Here is a 19,087-nt window from a genome sequence, read left to right as displayed (position 1 = left end):
GCATCACGGGGACGCTTTCGAGGGGGGCGGGGGGGTATGTTTATTACGAAAAAAAAAGGCAAGCAGAAAGGAAAGGTCAGTCAGACAGAAGTCGACTTACTATTCCTCGTAGAAAAAAAAACAAAGAAGAAAGAAAAAAGAGACAAAAAAAGAAACAGAAACAGAAAAGCAAAAAGACGCAAGCGGCACATGGGCAGCAGGGGGGCATGAGTGGCTTTCGAGGCTTCCATGATGGGGAACTACCAATGCTCCTTTCATCTCTTTCGCACCTCTCAGTTCCTCCATGACGTGTTGTAGACGACGCGAAGCAAGTAAGCGATACCTCTGTGGCTACTGCTTCTAGTCTCTGCTGCACCATCCGTTACAAGACCTCTCCATGGCAGCTTGTCAGGCAAAAGACCGACGCCTCACGGGGACGCTTTCGAGGCATCAATGATGGGGAACTACCAATGCTCCTTTCATCTCTTTCGCACCTCTCAGTTTCCTCCATGTCGTGTTGTAGACGCAAAGCAAGCAAGCGATACCTCTGTGGCTAATGGTTCTAGTCTCTGCTGCACCATCCGTTCCAAAACATCTCCAGGGCAGCTTATCAGACAAAACGATGACGCATCACGGGGTCGCTTTCGAGGCTTCAATGATATGGCAACCCCCAATGCTCCTTTCATCTTTTTAGCACCTCTCAGTTCCTCCATGTCGTGTTGTAGACGCAAAGCAAGCAAGCTATACCTCTGTGGCTAATGGTTCTAGTCTCTGCTGTACCATCCGTTCCCAAACCTCTCCATGGCAGCTTGTCAGGCAAAAGACCGACGCATCACGGGGACGCTTTCGAGGCATCAATGATGGGGAACTACCAATGCTCCTTTCAACTCTTTGGCACCTGCCAGTTCCTCCATGACGTGTTGTAGACGCAAAGCAAGCAAGCGATACTTCTGTGGCTAATGTTTCTAGTTCCTGCTGTACCAGTGGCGGGAAATTCAAAAAGGTGGGCACGTGACACATTGCGCGTGACGTGTACCACGGCCTTCACGTATCGCGCGAAGAGAGCCGTGCACGTGTTTTATCACGTGCCCACCTTTTTAAATTTCCCGCCCGCCTTTTTGAATTTCCTGCCACTCGTTAGCTTGTAACGACCGTAATGACGATGAAGCGATTAAGCCCCCAGGGCAGCTTGTCAGGCAAAAGACTGACGCATCACAAGGACACTTTCGAGGCTTCAATGATGGGGAACTACCAATGCTCCTTTCATCTCTTTCGCACCTCTCAGTTCCTACATGTCGTGTTGTAGACGTTAAGCAAGCAAGCGATACCTCTGTGGCTACTGCTTCTAGTCTCTGCTGTACCATCCGTTCCAAAACCTCTCCAGAGCATCTTGTCAGGCAAAACGATGGCGCATCACGGGGACACTTTCGAGGCTTCAATGATGGGGCTCTACCAATGCCCCTTTCATCCCTTTCGCACCCCTCAGTTCCTCCATGTTGTGTTGTAGACGCAAAGCAAGCAAGCAAGCCATACCTCTGTGGCTAATGGTTCTAGTCTCTGCTGTACCATCTGTTCCCAAACCTCTCCATGGCAGCTTGTCAGGCAAAAGACCGACGCATCACGGGGACGCTTTCGAGGCATCAATGATGGGGAACTACCAATGCTCCTTTCAACTCTTTGGCACCTGACAGTTCCTCCACGACTTGTTGTAGACGCAAAGCAAGCAAGCGATACTTCTGTGGCTAAGGTTTCTAGTCTCTGCTGTACCATCTGTTCCCAAACCTCTCCATGGCAGCTTGTCAGGCAAAAGACCGACGCATCACAGGGACGTTTTCGAGGCATCAATGATGGGGAACTACCAATGCTCCGTTCAGCTCTTTGGCACCTCTCAGTTCCTCCATGATGTGTTGTAGACGCAAAGCAAGCAACAACAACAACAAATAAGTTAATATTGCATTGTGTACCTTTTCTTTCTACAACACATCGCTGATTTTACACCCCGGAAATGGGCAGTCTTTACAGACACCAAATCTGCACTTCAAGCAATTGAAAATTCCGGCATACGAGGCCCATCCGCACCCCTAGTCACAGATGTGTTAATGGCTTACCACACTATCTACGCAGCAGGCCACAGGCTAGTTCTCCAGTGGGTTCCAGCCTATTGTGGTGTCGTGGGGAACGAGCAGGCCGCAGAAGCAGCACTCTTGTATCGGAAACGGACCAGTATTGTTCTGCTGAGAGGAGACCGCCGTTCAATTCTGCGACGCCTAGTGACACCCCTGGCTTCCCGCCAACGGACAACCGATATTCTTCCCCCCTCTATGTTGAGCAGAGTTGATCCAACGCTCGCTTTCCGCATGCCACGAAACACCTCTCGTCAAGATGCTGCATTAATCCACGGAATGCGCCTCGATGTGGCCTTTACAGCTCAGTGGCGTTACCGCTTGAGGCAAGTTGACTCTACCACCTGCTGCCCCTGTGGTGCTCTTGAGGATCTGGATGCTCTTGAGGATCTGGATATTCTTCTTCATTGCCCTCACTACCAATCCTCCCGAATCACACTCTCCGAGTGTCTTCGTCAGCTGGACTCTCGCCCCTTCTCCCTATCGAAATTGCTTGGTCCCTGGCCCAATCCAGCCCAGCAACGCTCTGCGCTCAAAGCTCTTCTGACATTTCTGGACGCCATCGGACTTCGATCGTAATTGTGAAGGGGCTCGTTATTTTATTCCCCACATTCCCACCTCAATGGGGTGGAGTATCGCCTGTGGCGATGAAACTCCTCACTCTCGAAGGTCAAAAATAAAGTTGTTGTTGTTGTTAACAAATAAGTTAATGGTAATGAATGGGGAGCAAAGCAAGCAAGCAATACCTATGTGGCTAATGTTTCTAGTCCCTGCTGTACAATCCGTTCCAAAACCTCTCCAGGGCAGCTTGTCAGGCAAAACAATGACGCATCACAGGGATGCTTTCGAGGCTTCTGCGATGGGGAACCAAATGATGCTCCTCTCGGCTCTTTGGCATCTCTAAGTTCTTTCATGATGTGTTGTAGGCAGGCAAGCGATGCCTGTGTGACTAATGTTTTCTGTCTGTGCTGTACCATACGTTCCAAAACCTCTCCAAGGCATCTTGTCAGGCGGAACGGTGACACGTCACAGGGATGCTTTGGAGGTTTCAAGGACGGAACTACCAACGCTCCTTTTCATCGTTTTGGAACCTCTCCGTTTTTCTATGATGTGTTGTAGCCACGAAGCAGGCAGGCGATACCTCTGTGGCTAATATTTCTTATCTGTGCTGTACCATCCGTTCCAAAACCTCTCCAAGGCAGCTTGTCGTGCGAAACGGTGACGCGTCATAGGGATGCTTTGGAGGCTTGAAGGATGGGTCTACCAATTCTAATTTTCAGCTTCTTGACACCTCTCCGTTTCTCTACGACGTACATGAAGCAGACAAGCGATACTACTGTGGCTAATGTTTTAAGTCTGTGCTGCACCATTCGTTCTTCACCAAGGGAACTTGACAGGCGAAGTTATGACAGATCAGTGGGATGCAATTCAGAATAATGGATCTATCAAGGCTCTTTCCAGCTCCTTGACGCCTCTCCGTGCCACCATGATGTGTTGCAGTTATGGAGCGGCAAGCGATACTGCTGCGGCCAATGTTTCTAGGGCAAGCAAGCTGTATGTTGTACCATTTATTTCAAAACTTTTCCAATGTACCTTGACGGACGAAACGATGCCATTATTACAGGGATGCCTTCCACCCTTTAATAGCAGCACTACCAAGCGTCTTTGCTGCACTTTAGCACCTCTCCTTTCCTCCATGACATGTTGTGATCACGAAGCATAGGGAAGCTACACTACTGTGGCTAATGGTGCTTGGCCATACTGTACCATACGTTTCAAAGCTTTACCATGATGACTGGTCAGACGAAACGATGACAGGCCATAGGGACGCAACCGAAGCTTGAACTACCAAAGCTCAGCTGTTTGACAGCTCTTCCTTCCGCCATGACATGTTATAGGCACGAAGCAGGCAAATGATCGTATACTGTGATATAATAACGGAACTACCGAACCTCCATTTCAGCTCTTTCGCACATCTCTGTTCCTGCATGAGTTGTTCACATTACGAAGCAGAGAACACACATTACTGTGGCTGATGTTTCGGATGACCGGGCAACTAATTGCATTGTGTACGTGGCAATTATTGAAATTTCTATTGCTGCTTCGAATCTGTCCCATGAATCTATACATCTTGTTGGGTCGACTCGGCTATATTTGTTGTCGGAGGGAGAGAAAGAGAGAAATAGAAAGAAGTAAATGGGTCAGGATTTCGCATTGCTGCGGGTAGCTATACTCCAGAACTCGTGGTTTGAAACAAGTGAGCAATCAATTTCTGAAGATCTTGTGAGCCACGCGAGTCTTAGAAAGTATCTACAGCACCTGTTTCATAAAGCACATGTTTCCTTGCTCGCTGTGAAAGCCCCAGCGTGGTATATTCACGCTTCATCCCGTAGGAGCGTTGGCATTCATTCTGGCATACCGTGGCAACACGCCATTGCATGGTGCCAATATAATCTACAGATATAGATTTGATTTGTTCAGCACACAGGTACGAAATATCGCCATTTGCAGCGCCTCTAGGGGATGCCCCTAGCGGGCGAGGCGCGTATTTCTTCCGGGTCTAGCAGTCGATGTATGCGTCACTGCCATGCTGACCGTAGCGAACGTTGACACTCGGCGCGTTAAATTTAAAGAGGAGTTCATTTGCGGAAAACAGCACTGTAAAGGGCTTCAACCTTTATAAAAGTGGACACGTGAGTGACGAGACAGCATAGTGGAACGGAACATGGCGTATACGAGGGAAATGCCACATATCCGCGTCTGCTCCCTACGCGTTGGCTGCACCGCACAGAAACTTGCGTCGTTATACAGGGCACTTATTTTTATTCGTTACGGAATTTTTATTGAAGAACTAGCAGAGCAAAATAGATGCCGTTTTTGCAGTTGAGTTCTACGCCAGGCTGACACCCTCTCGAAGAAAGCATGCAACTACAAGATGACTAATTACCTAAAATCCATTAATTAACTCTTTAATTAAGGGATTTCCTGCGAAAGCGGGTGATCAGAATGAGAAACCATCATAGTTGAAAGCCATTCCACGTTTAAAAAGTCCCGATACACGCACGTGCGTGAAGATATCCACCCCCGAATTTTGATATGCAAATCAACCGAAACCGCCGCGACCTGGAACGCAGGAGGTACAGGCCTCATGCACGTCAGAGGGCCACGTGATTTGGAGCGATGGAGATGATTGGAGTAGGTGCCGACCTGCGTGCCAGATAAACCGCTTTCCCGCCCAGATAAGCCTCCGTCGGCGAAGGTGATGCGATTCTCAGGCGCTTTTTCAGTTTCCGTTCATTTGCATATCAAAATTCGGGGATGGGTATCTTAACCCAGGTGCGTGTTTCGGAACTTTTTAAACTTGGAATTGCTTTCAACTAGGATGGTCTCATTGTGATCTCCCGCTTTTGCCCGAAATCCCGTAATTAAGTAGTTATTTACTGAATTTTAGGTAATTATAGAATAGAATAGACTTAATAAAAAATCTGGAAACGTAGGTCGCAGTGCTGCGACCAGCTGTTCCATGACACTTGATGTGTGAAAGCACTGAATGATTTAAAAGATTATTTCAGCACGTATGTCCTTGAGGTAGTTCGCGAAGGCACACAGCGCAGGTTGTTGGTGCTGCTTCGGCCAGCTCCCCAGTACCTTCTCAACACTAAAAGGTCGGTTGTCAAGTTCAGCAAGGGCGTTCTTCAGTGTTCGCCGACTAGAGTCGAAGCGTCGGCAGGTGACCAGCACGTGCTTCGTGTTCTCCACAGTTCCGCAAGTTGAACAGTTCGGCGATCCAACGACACCTATCTTACGAAGGAATGCTGCTGAGAATGGGACCTTGAGTCGCAGGCGATGGATGACGGACTCTAACGGCCTTGGCATCTTCGATGGGAGGCAGCAGGTGCAGTTGGGGTCGATTCGCGCGAGGAACGAGTGATTCATGACGTCGCCTGTCCACATGGTTTTAGAGAGGTGATTACGTAAGGAGACGAGCAGGTACTTTGCATCAGATTGCGTGAAGTAGATTTTATGAGTGGTTCTTTTATGGTGGTTCTTTTGGGTAACTATCTTGTAGTTGCATACTTTCTTCGAGGGGACGTCAGCATGGCCGTAGAATTCAACTGAAAAAACGGCATCTACTTTGCTCTGCTAGTTTTTAAATAAAAGTTCTGTAACGAATAAAATTAAAAACCCTGCATTTCAGGCAATGAACGCACACATGTAGAATTTATATATGTGAACCATTCACGTTTACACACACAGAAAACGTATTTATTTTGTTTTATAAATGTGATTCACTTCAAAGGCGTCATCAAAATACTCAGATTTTTTTCTTATCTTCCTAAGTTTTTATTTTTGAAGCGTGATGTAGGCAAGCTTACGCTTGTCCCATCCTGCAGTTGGCAATACGAAGTAAAATAAAGTGACACAGGAAAATGATATTCTAAATCCTAAAGTGAACGTTCGCTCGACTTTATTGTCGAACCTTACCAGCTCCCACGGCCTACTCGCAAGGCAACCGCCTGGATAAGGCGCCAGGCGTAGAGATGCAAAATTTCCGGAAATTTTGAATCGCTCGAAAAAAAAAAAAAAACGTTATTTTCGGGTTTTTTTTCCGAAAAATTGAAGAAAAAAAAAAGGAAACACATGTTACTGTTGAGTCGAAGCATTGACGGCCAAACCACAGCATAGAATGAGCTAGAAGCTTTAGTAGTGTTCATCAGCTAGGCATAAATGCAGAGCGTGAGACTGCTGTCTACTCAGCGATAGGTACTTAGAACCACCTGTCCACTCCGCCCAGAACTCCGACAGTATGTGAATGCGATGGCGATCGCTTGGAGCGACCAGACGGAGCACTATGTTGGTGGTTGTTGGCGGATTAGAGGCACCTAAGGCACTGTTGGCGGGTTGGATCGCATAAAAGGCACGAAAATTTACCTTTTTGAATTTTGTCGTCCGGATATTTTGGACTATTTTCCGGAGACGAGGAAAAATAGCAAAAAACTTTTTTTCCCCAAAAAAATTCCCTTTTTTTTTCGGGGCTTCGCATCTCTAGCCAGGAGTGGCTGTTTCTCCCTCGCGGTCCACTATAGAACGCTTCTGATAACTGGCAGCAACAAGGCTTCAAGTGTCCAAAGCAAAAAACTGCACTTATGTGCCCCCATTCACGCACATATTATCAATAATGCTATGCTGTGCACCTTACACTGTACAAGGTTGTCCTAACAAGCGCTAAAATATAAAACAACGCGTAGTGCGATATGCGAATGAAATTAAATGAATGTTATTAGTCGTGTATTTTTAATAGCCCCTATTTAATTTTGCGTAATCTAAATGGTTAGAAGAGATTGGTTAAGTAAATAGTTAACTAAACGGACTGCTGGTTCGGTTCGGTCAAGGCGCATGCCACCAAGACTAAAACCTTAGGTAATTAGAACGGCGTTCTTAAAACGTTGTTCTGTCTATAAAACGTAATTCGTTTAAATTAGCCTTCTCGCTGAGAGGTAGCAAGATAAACTGAAATATCTTCTCTAAAATGTAATTATCTAAATAGAGGCTCGTATACGTATTTGAGTAGGCTATTATACGTATACTGCCTACGTCGGTTACGTGCGATTCAACAAGGTCTTGCCAAAATAACAAAAAACTAAATAATAAAAATAGATAAGAAATATAAAGAAAAGGGCGACTAAATCACTTTCAAAACTCACGGCTATAGCGCGGCGTCAAAGCCAAAACGCGAGAGCGAGTCCCGCAACAAGTTCTGCCCGGGGCCGCTAGGCGCTGAAAGCGGCGCAACGATCGAGATGCACGAGGCGTATAACTAAGATTACGAAGCAAAAAGAAGTCGTGATTTTTTTTAAAAATAAATGTATCATTGTGGACGCGAAATTTGTACTTGACCTTTCTTGAACTGATCCTTTATCTCAACTTCATGATCCAGTGACATTTTAGAGATTTATGTATAGACATATATATAGACATATATAGACATTTAGAGATTTATACAAGTATATACGAGCATTCACAGTACAAATAAACAGCGGGGTAGACTTTATTGTGTCCGGCTCAAAAACCATATATTTTGTTTATATTTTGGCGTCTGTTGCACATTATATTTTGAGAAAATTAATATTTTATATTCTCGGGATTGGAAATTCTAGAAAATTTTTATCCATCCCGAGGAAAGCAAACGAAAAGAAACAATTTCTTCTTCTAGTTTTTTTTTTTTTCGTTCTTTTTGTGGCCTCGCATCTCTGGACACCCGTAGGAAGTTTCCCGGAAGATGATGAGGCCCCCACTCCAGCAGTCAGCACCAATATGTTCAGGGGTGACTAGCACAGACTCGGCATCACCCACGACGCAGTACATAGAGAAACTGTGGGTAACCGGTTACATTATCGGTTCCGGAATACAGTTCCTTTTCTGCCGGTCAGTCACAAACAGCAGAAAAAAAGAAAAAGAGAGAGAGAGAGAGTAACGGTTAATATGGAATTACTGTTCACTGCGTCTCCGATTGTCACCCCTAATTCTCAGAAGATTGACTGGACCCTGATGAAGGAACAAGGCCAAACACATGCTCCGACGGACCCGCGGCGTACCCGTGCACTCCAGGAAAATAAATAAATACAATACGCAACAAATTGGGGAGTAATTACTGCTTCTAGTCCTCTAAATTGCAATTACTCTTCGGTTTAATTTTATCATTAGTTAGTCTTTAGTTAGTTTAGTTTTATATTTAATTTATTTTAGTATCTGAAAGTTACTGCTCAGCACTCCAGAAAGACTCTTGCCATTAGTCATCGAAACACCAACTTTATTTGGATGGTGATGAGCGAGGTTAGTCCTCAAAATTCGTAATGGTCCCATTCATTTTGTGCCAGTTTTGGAAAAAGGAAATCATTTATTGTTGTTGTTGTTGTTGTGCCAGTAATGGAGTGTTCAATAATCAGCAACAGAGCTCTCACACACCCACTACGTGGAACGCCTTACCTCTTTTTTGTTCATTAACAATGAGTTTTTTGTTTTTGTTTTTTGTCTTTTCTACTATTTAAATCGGGACTATCGGAGACACGTGACAAAACAACTCTGGCGCCGGCCATCAACATTCGCGGCGTAGAAGCAGTGCGCGATGAGAATTTGGCGACCCACAAAAAGAGCGGGTATACAGAAGAGACGCCGCCCAACCTTGTAACCTGATTCTTTAATTTGACTCGATGACGCAAGCAAAGAACTATTACTGGGTCCCACAAGCACGGTCTTTCCGCTGGTCATCCAGGTCGGATGTCCGACTGGACTGACCCACCGTATAGCCGTCATTGCCATTTCAGCCCTCCTCCAAAACGATAGCCATAAAACGGTTGTTAGCTCCCCTTTTGTCATTCAGCTCACCGTGTACTGTTTTGGGAGACGCGTGTCGCACTGTGCTTTTGGTGGAGCAGTATTTTATTTCTCCTTGCAGAAACTTTTTTTCTGTCCAAGATGCGGTCACCCGGAACAGGTTTCGCGTGAGAGAAGGAGTCATCATAAAAGGGGACTCCGGTGCCAGGCGTGTTCTCTTCGGTGTTTGGGTTTCAGTGCGGAGAACACCCACCCACTTCGCGAGGTAGATTAGCATATACATCGATACCCGAAGCTTGCTGGCTAGGTCGAAACTGGCCCCGAGGAATACGGTTAACGTCAGCGGTTCCGGTAAGTGCAGCTTTGGTATCAGCATGGAAGTGGGAAGATGCGTGAAGAGCATTTCGTGTTCGATTACCTTTGGCTGTTTGCGATGCAATGATTTTGCATTATTTGTTACGGTATTAGCGTATGTTCTCGGAAACGCTCGACACGTATCGACGAATAAGTCAGTTCGACAGAATGATGTGCGCGATGTAAATAAAAATGAACGAATAAATTACCCGTTGCAAGCTATATTGCAAGCTATGCACATTCATCGTTCCAGTGAAATAACGGCCTAACTGTTGAGCCGCATAATCATTCTCCGACCGTGGTTATGAAATCACTATATTGCAATTCACTATATTGCAAGCTATATGAAATCACTATATGAAATCTATATGAAATCAAACTATATGAATGCAAACTATATGAAAATGAAAATGCAAATGTATGAAATGTATGAAATGTATGTATGCAATGTATGCAATGAAATGTATGCAAATGTATGAAAAATGCAAACTATATGAAATCACTATATTGCAAATCACTATATTGCAAGCTATGCACATTCATCGCACATTCATCGTTCCAGTGAAATAACGGCCTAACTGTTGAGCCGCATAATCATTCTCCGACCGTGGTTATGAAATCACTATATTGCAATTCACTATATTGCAAGCTATATGAAATCACTATATGAAATCTATATGAAATCAAACTATATGAATGCAAACTATATGAAAATGCAAATGTATGAAATGTATGCAATGTATGTATGCAATGTATGCAATGAAATGTATGCAAATGTATGAAAAATGCAAACTATATGAAATCACTATATTGCAAATCACTATATTGCAAATCACTATATTGCAAGCTATGCACATTCATCGCACATTCATCGTTCCAGTAAAATAACGGCCTAACTGTTGAGCCGCATAATCATTCTCCCACCGTGGTTATGAAATCACTATAATCGTGCTCAACCGATAAGAACGACGCCGTTGGCACTGGCTTTTGTGTCCCTATATTTATTTCACGCAAACCATTCTATAGAATGAAACGTGATCAGTAGCAATCGTTTATGTGCTATATCAGGCTATAGCATGTGTTACTCGAATGGCTTACGCATTCTCACATACGCTAGGTAGCAATATAAAATGGCTTATGAAGACACAAAATGGGGTAAATTGTTTGTAGAACTCGAGGGTCCGTTCTTAGGCTGAACGTGGCTATTTATTTATTTGGTTCATTTATTTACTCACTGCCCATTACGCCTTCAACCGGGCTTTCCAAATATGATAGCAAAGCAAGTGTTTAAATAGATGGAACCGCTGCATTCGCCCATCTCACAAGCCGTGCGTGTAAAAAAAAAAAAAAATAATAATAATAATGAAAGAGAGAGAGAAAAAAAAGGAACGCCTTCCATGATGAATTGTACTGCCTGTACGAACCCTCCACCCAGAAGAGTGAGCTATAAAGCTATACTCTAACAGTGACCCTGTCCCCGTACGACTCCTCCAACTCCGTTTCGTTGCACTTACGGAGTATGAAAGAAGCGAGAGCATTCAATTATGCTTGCGCGCTGCAAGCAATACCATTTAACGAGAGTGAAGGAGCGGCGCTAACTCCGCACATTCATCTGATTCTGCTCTTCGAGGGTTCTCAAGACGTAAGGACCGCCTGAGCCGCATGCCGGTAGGAGTCGAATGAAGGGCGACGTTATTGAATATTAACAGAATGGCGTAAATGCAGGCCAGCTGGTGGATAAATTCAGGCTTGCCCATCATGGAGGTTATTGAATATAATCGGTCAGTATTTGATGTGGGGGGGGGGGGATATGAAAGTTTATTAAATGAAACAGGATTAAACATTGTGGCAATTCGTATAGCGCTTTCGCACCCATATGTAACGTGTAAGACACTAAAAGTTATGACAGCATAAGCTGCACTCTAAGGAGAAGAGGGAGTAATTTTAGTCCTTTTCCGGACTATGCGCATCGACACGACCATTAAATGACCATTGCCCGGCCCGGTGTAAATTCCGGGGTCGGGAGACTAAAATGTGGAGTAATATATTGCAATCTACGGGACTATATGGAAGCCGAAATTGCTCCCCATTTTCTTCCTTTTCTTTTTTTTAGAGTGTACTTGCACTATCATATTGTGCCACAATAAAATGACAGGATACGTCTAGTAGAAACTTCACAAATAATGAGGAGTTTCAGTACATCGATGTCGCTCAAACGGTTCTCGAACAGTTTTGCCGCTGCTCAACCGGACCAATTCCATTCTCAGTCACATCATCTTCTCGTTGTCCCTTCGCGAGGCCGTTCGCGTACAGTTTGAGTGGAAAATATTCGCTAAGAGCGAATTCAGCTGGTCCAATTATAGTGCAAAAAAGGTTGCACTGGCTCGTGCGTGCATGTCACAGCCGCTTCCATCCAACGTGCATCGCATTTGATTGGTCCTTCTGTTCTCTCTGCGTTCGCTTCGAGGTTGAACGAGACTGGGAGGTACCTTGGTTCGAATCCCGGTGCTGGCTGTGCTGGCTGAGATTTCCTGGGTTTTCCTCATACGCTTTCAGACATATGTCGGCACAGTTCTCTTAGAAGTCGGCCCAGGACGCACATTCCCCCCAGGGCGTTAGTCGTGACGTTGCCCACCCCTGTGAGGCCGGCAACGGCGAGCCCTTTCACCATCATCACCACCACCACCACCACCACCACCACCTGGTACACTGCGCTGCACGAAAACGTCCAGCTGAAATCGTTATAAATCTCCCTTTTATAGTTGCCAGAGGACGAATAAATAAATAAACCCAATGAAAGGAAATGCGCAATGAAAACGGATAGCGCGTTGTAGCAAAAAAGAAAAGAAAATGTTTCCCCGCTGGCTGACAGCCGCATGGACGCTGCGCACTGTGCAGCTACGCTCTACACCTGAAGCTGTGCATTTCTGTTTCTCATATATCGGTTGTTTCATACAGACAAGATCAATACCAGGCACAAAGGTATGCCACTAGAGCTGATTGCTGTTGTATAATTCTCATGAGGAGCGTAAGAATGGGTACAAATAAAACTTCAATTGATACTTGGGATGCCTGAGAACAAGTAACCCATAATCTAATCGTCGTTGTTTTTGTTGAGAACAAGTAGATTTCTCTAGGAGCGCGTATAAACGGTACGCCTGTTTGCACCGCGTCAATTAAATATACTACAAATAGAATGCAAACATGCACAGAAGGCTCACGATGTTCCATGTGTCCAGCGCCTTCCCTCAAATTGATGGAACCAGAGCGCAAATTGCAAACACCATCATCTCAAAATGTTTCCGTTGTCATCCTTCAATCATTGGTGGTAGGCAGAGTAACACATTCAAACAACAAGATCAGAAAAAAAGGTACACGAACCCAGCTGGGGGTGAGAAATCTGGTTCTTTCGCACAGCGATCATTTACCGGCCAGATGGGGGCATCCATATACCGTAACTCACTGTCAAGGTCGGCTGCAAATCACGTCAAGCAAACGTCTTTCTGGAATGTCCGCGGGCTATGACCCGGAATAGGAAACTGCCGCACAACATAAAAGACTTCTTGCTTGATCTTCGCTATAGTGGTAGTTTATTGGAACGGCCTGCATTTCAGATCAATAACCCTTTGGCTAGTGGTGAAGGGTATAATTTTCCTCCTCCAAGGTCATCCGGAATCGTGCGTGCACGATACGTCAATGACCACCAGTACCGTACTCACCGTTACGGCCAGGCTTTAAACGTTTACACAGGGACGACTGTCAGCATCGCGTTGGAGCGACACAAATGGAGGAAGTGCCGCGTTGCGTACATTAGCGTTTTATTTTTATCGTCTTGCGTCGGATGTTTTTCAGTCCACGCCGGACGTAGACGGAAGACCGATACAAACGCGCAGGTACAGTTGCGCTGTTGGTCGTGTAATAAGCATTGCTGTATACAAGGGAGTTCTAGAATAATTTCAGGTTGCGGATGGTTGCAGAGCAAGTCTTAAGTATAGTTCTCGCGCCATTGAACTTGGCGCATCAATGTCGATGCCCGTAACACAATGATGGCTTTCAGGTTCCAGTCGCCGGAACCTGCTACCACTTTCCTTTGACTCTTCGCTTGATTACTGCTATCACAGATTGAAAGAAACAGTGTTTTTGTACGGCGGGAAGGATTCTGATACAAGTTCTTCGCATTCTGTTGTTGTTCTGGGCTCATATGTGTTCTGACCCTTATGCCTTTGTGCACCGACATTGTCTGGACATGAAGGCTTCATCCCAAGTCATAACAAGTCATACCGCATCAAATCCTCATATACTAACCAACGCGCCCCGGGATTGAGTCATAAATTAAGTGGCTGGTTTCCTCACACCGTCACACGTCGTCAGTATACGTATTCCTTGTTTTTGATGTGATGGGGAAGCTGAAACCTATTTATATTCGCGTGCATTCGCTGTTACACCACCGACACAACGAAAATATTCTCTGTGAGTGCGATATAGAGTCAACCCTGGATTTATGAACGGCTACAAGCTCTGAAACGACGGGAAATGCACTGCACCATGGGAGATGTCAAACACCATATTTACCTAATCTAAGTGATTTGCATCAGTGTATTTCCTCACCGCCACGCTTGCTGAGGATATGGGTTTTGGTCGTGTTAACGCTTGGTTTCTGATGATGGCGATGTGATGAAGAAAAGAAAGGGGATGTGAGTCTCGACAACGTCGGACTGGCTACTCCAGGAGGCGCACACACGGTGAATACAAACAGATGAACAGGTTATACTGATGGAGCGCAACGTGTAGTTCAAATGGTTCAAACGAATGAGTGTAGAATGTCACACATGGAGAGCAATCACTGGGGAAGCACACGTTTAACTTCGTTCCTATCCTCAATGTAGCGTATCGGAACCTTGTATGGCATATGGTTCCGTACAGATCTCCCACTCACAGCAGTTATTAGTGAGTGCAGTACGTCGTAGAAGAACCCTACGAAAACGATGCGATAAAGGAAGTTATCAAATCCAGGACTACCTGGCTATTGCATCTGTACGTTGTGCCTTGTGATTGTGACCCACAACCGTGACTCTATGTTGTGACTCATACAGTGTTCGACTCTATGCTGCGGCTATGGCTCTTCGTCCTCTTTCACCGACGGAACTCCGTCGTTACCGTCGTTACCTTTTGCTTTTTTTTTCTTTCTTTTTGCTCTACGTAGGTTTACTGGGGTAGCCAGTCCGACTTAGTCGCGACTCACCTCTTTATTTTTTCTTCCTCTGTCTGTCTTCATCATCATCAAATCCAGGCTGAGCAGTGTGATGTCACCCGCTTTAAAGAAACAGGGCGATTGGCTTACCATGTTTTCGGAACCGTTATCTGAACACCTTTCGATACAGTACACTAAAAATGGCTATTTTGTGAACACTTTGAGAAACGCCGTCATCACTATACTGTCACTGTGCTGTACATTTGCTTTACTCTAGGCCCCATCTGTACTTTGCCTGTTTATAAATCGAAGTAAGAAAAAAAAAACTTTCGTTTTCGTAGCTCGTTCTAAAAATGCGTTCACCGTTCATGAATCAAGGGTTCATAAGGTGAAAATAAAAGGCTGCAATCTTGTTCTGCGAGGTACCGTTCATAAAGCGAGGGAGTCTGTAAACCGATGGTTGATTGTACCAAGCTTTAAAAACGTGCACCTCGTATGCCAGCGAAACGGGTCACATAATATCGGGAGTCGCATTGCTTAAGTAAATTGGCTTTTCCATTACCGGTGCCTTATACCACTGCATCTATGCATGTATGCATTCTCAAATTTTTGTCAATTTTAGGGTCGAGCGTCACCGTCAGAAACCCCAGATCGAGAATCAGCAATCAGACTCAAATCGGAACACTCGTGTTCGGTTTGCGATCAAGTATCTTTCACGTGGTTCTTTTTACAATGGTCCCAAAGAAGGCCACGAAATTACAAAAAATCAAAAATAAAGAATCCTATTTGACAACGCGCCCGCGCGCCGCGGTGATATCGTTCTCAAGCGTTGCCGATGAGCGCCTATGCATGTCTCCGTGGACGTGGAGTGAAGGGGCGGACATTGTTCCTTGAAAGGCAACGGAAGCCACATGCAGGAAAGCTGAGGAGGAGGAAAACCAGAGCACGTTCGTGAAAGCAGCAAAACGTAGCTAGCAGTCCCAACAGTAAACTTCTGGTATATACGCTGTTGCACTTTCTACAATCTAATATATGCTAGTCCTGCAGTAGATTGGACTGACGTCAGGCGCTCCACCCAACAGGAAGTCGATGCGATTCCACAAGATGCGCCCGCACATCCTGGAATCCGTTAGGGCGCAGACGCGCCGGGTGTATTTACCACATACAAACACCTTTCCCATGCGCAGCAATAGAACAAGTGCAAAGGCATTGGAAGCAGCTGACTTCCAGCAATTCTTTGACTTCTGTTGTCTTGGTATATTGCGTCCGCTGTGCATCTGCGTGTGTGTAGGAAGTGAGACATCTTCAGGGAAGTAACGGCCGTGGTTTCGAACCCACAATACACGACAAAATCGAGCTGTCTACCCCAGTACACCTACAGAAAGGTACACACATAAGGAAAAAAGGGGAAGAGAGTAAACAGTGAAGCAAGTAGCGACTCTCATGGTAGGTCACAGTTCACATCGATGGGGAACACGGGAACACTTGTTTTATCACACATGAAATGTTACAACATGTCGATTAGGACCTTTCCTTTCAATAAATATATATTCCCCCCCCCCCCCATGTCGATTAGCTCGGTTCTTTCAAGGAAGCGTGTGCATGGGAGTGCTTTCAAAGTGCAACCGCTTGATGACGAGATGGCTAATGAGTCAGAATTTCCACGATGTCGAAGGGTCGCGCGTCCCGACGAGCAAAATTCCATAGGAGCCTCCGACTGTCGGAGTACTTGGAGCGCCCCAGGAGTATTGTGGTCTGTCTCTGTACGACTTCACACTCAGCTGCGGTTGGGAGAAAGACTTGGCCAGTGTTTGTAGAGCAATCGACCACTGTACGGTACATTCAGTCGTGGCCCATGTAGAACAGACGCAGTCTGTCGAGAAAAGTACGGAGGCACTCGGAAGCGTAACACAAATTTAACCCTGTACAGCAGCGAAGACCTAGCAGATCCTGTTAGGAAAGTTAGTACGCTGTCTGCAGCCAATCGTAAGCCTTGGCTTATTGTAATTGTAGCTTATTGTAAGGATGCAGCGTTGGGATCTGCAGCATTAAGATCTGCATTCGTATTCAAAACTTTTGTCACCGGGGTATGAATATTGCGCGGCTCGCTAAACTCCGATGTGTACGTCTCAGCTTATTGATGTCTAAAATCAGCATGAACGTGCCTATGGGCAACTCTGTTCTCCTGGTCCTCCTAGAATAGTCGGTCCTTACTCTTCGTTGTGATCTGCGTCGTGCAACTCGGTGTTTGAGCTACATTAGCTCGGGAACAGGCATGAGCGAAGTAGAGGACTCTTCTTGTATTACCGTCCAAAAGTCCTTATAAAGATAGTAAGTTACTTGCAGTTGCTGTGGCCAGTCCCTGTCTAAAAGTTGGCCCAATGTGTGGCTCTCTTCGTTTGTGCTTTCTTTGTTTCTTTTTGCAGCAGTCATGCTGACGAGGAAGGAAGTGCATTATTGTCGTCCGGCCACTAGTATATGTACCTGGCTGTAGGTTTCCAACTTCAAGAATGATGTGTATAGGCGGCTGTACAGGATGCAGGGACTAATGACGTTCTTGTCGCATAACGAGCTTAGCTTAGCTATTGCTGATATCTAAAAAGATTATGTCACGGCAGTATTCGAGATTAGTAAGAAGGATACAATTGCGGTGATGGAAGGGTTCCTGATGAACGAGAAGGCTAGGGGTAAGCAGGCAGTGCAAATGGAAAGCTTCCGTGAGTAAGGGTTTATGTGAGTTTCTCAGGGCATTGCACTGGTTGATTCGGAGAAGAGAGCTCATGTACCCAGTGGCAACGCCAGAACAACAACAAATACATTATTATGATGATGACATGGCATCTCATGAGGAATCTCTGCTAGTTTCGACTTCATGATCCTGCGTGTGCTACAGTGTCGACGCCTTCATGTCAAGTCAATGCTGCCGATCGCAATTGCCCTTTCAAGGGGCGTGTCTTACGTAATTGCGATGGATGGGTTGAGTCCTCGATGATGATCGGTCGGTCAATGCCGCGCGCGTTAGAATATTGTCTGCAAAAAAACATCGCAGATGAAGGTAACATAACCCGTAAGCGGAGGAGCTGTATGTGGCATTAGAGGAATTTAGATCAACCATTTACGGGATTACGAAACGGAATGCGAAAGGCGTGAATTTAGTGAAGCGCCCAACGAACGCGGGTCTCGCGATGACGACAATAATTATAGCCCACTGCTTTGACTGATCTGAACAGTATTTTAGTTGCCGTAATTTCGTGCACATATCCGACGGATTTTATCTGCTGAAATGTTGCACAGCATGATTTTGCGATACCATGCTGCGGGTTGCGACCTACGCAGCGGTACATCTCGTCAGTGTGGTCCTCTATACTCGAATTATTTCCCGCGATATAGTCGAGCAATGTCAATTTTTCCCTGATGGTTAACTGGCCTTTCACCCAACCAGCGAGCACAGTAAATCCCCTGAAATTCGGTTTCGAAGTCGGTGTTCGGAACACGCTGTTACACCGTGGTCCGGAAGCTGAGCTCCAGTCCATATCCGGGGCCTTCAGTCCGGAGGCACTGCTGGTCCTTGCTGACATGGGTAGCTCTTCCAAGCAAGCGGTGCCGATTCCGATGTGAATAGTGCGTAACTGATGCGTACATGCGTAGCGAAAGTGGCTTTACGCAGTTAAAGGCACAATTTTCTCGTAATTTGCATAGACATGTCCTATTTGTTCCGGCGAGCTAGGTGCTGCTCATGACTTATGAGCTATAGATAACGCCCTAATTCCAAAAGGGCATCTAAAAGCGATAAAACCCCGGTGCAGGGGACACAAAGAGACAACACAAACGAAGCACTGACTGACAAACAACTTTAATAACCGGGGTTTTATCGCTTTTAGATGTACCACCAAACAGCCCGGTTTTTATCGCTTTTTTCGAAAAGGGACTGCCCTGCGAGCCTTCGGCGATGTGGCTGATGTGCGTGCAATTACGGTGTGCGGGCATAGATGTTAACGTGCATTGGGTGAAGCACGTTGGAAAGGTATAAGCGTCCTTCCTTTTCTGTGAGAAGTATTACACTTTTTTATGTTAGAAAGTTAAAAAGTACTAGTACACATATTTG

The 19,087-nt window shown here is 45.5% G+C and overlaps 1 protein-coding gene and 1 long non-coding RNA gene across 15 annotated transcripts in view; one reads left to right on the top strand and one right to left on the bottom strand.

Moving 5' to 3' along the window:
• Positions 1–19,087, bottom strand: part of LOC135400883 (uncharacterized) — a 60,759-nt gene that overhangs the window by 9,197 nt on the left and 32,475 nt on the right. The gene's annotated exons all lie outside the window — the stretch shown is intronic.
• The window catches only part of LOC135400880 (kielin/chordin-like protein), a 167,967-nt gene that overhangs the window by 138,454 nt on the left and 10,426 nt on the right, over positions 1–19,087 (top strand). For 2 of the 14 annotated variants that reach the window (XM_064632860.1, XM_064632863.1), the window contains one exon: positions 9,559–9,788. The exons of the other annotated variants lie outside the window; for them this stretch is intronic. The gene's annotated coding sequence lies outside the window, so the exon portion shown is untranslated. The remainder of the gene's footprint in view (positions 1–9,558; positions 9,789–19,087) is intronic. 14 annotated transcript variants of the gene reach the window in all.

This window comes from Ornithodoros turicata, chromosome 7 (genome assembly GCF_037126465.1).
Source record: "Ornithodoros turicata isolate Travis chromosome 7, ASM3712646v1, whole genome shotgun sequence".
Taxonomy (NCBI): Eukaryota; Metazoa; Arthropoda; class Arachnida; order Ixodida; family Argasidae; genus Ornithodoros; species Ornithodoros turicata.
The sequence above is the reverse complement of the archived record's forward strand: the minus strand, read 5'-3'. Positions and strand labels throughout refer to the sequence as shown.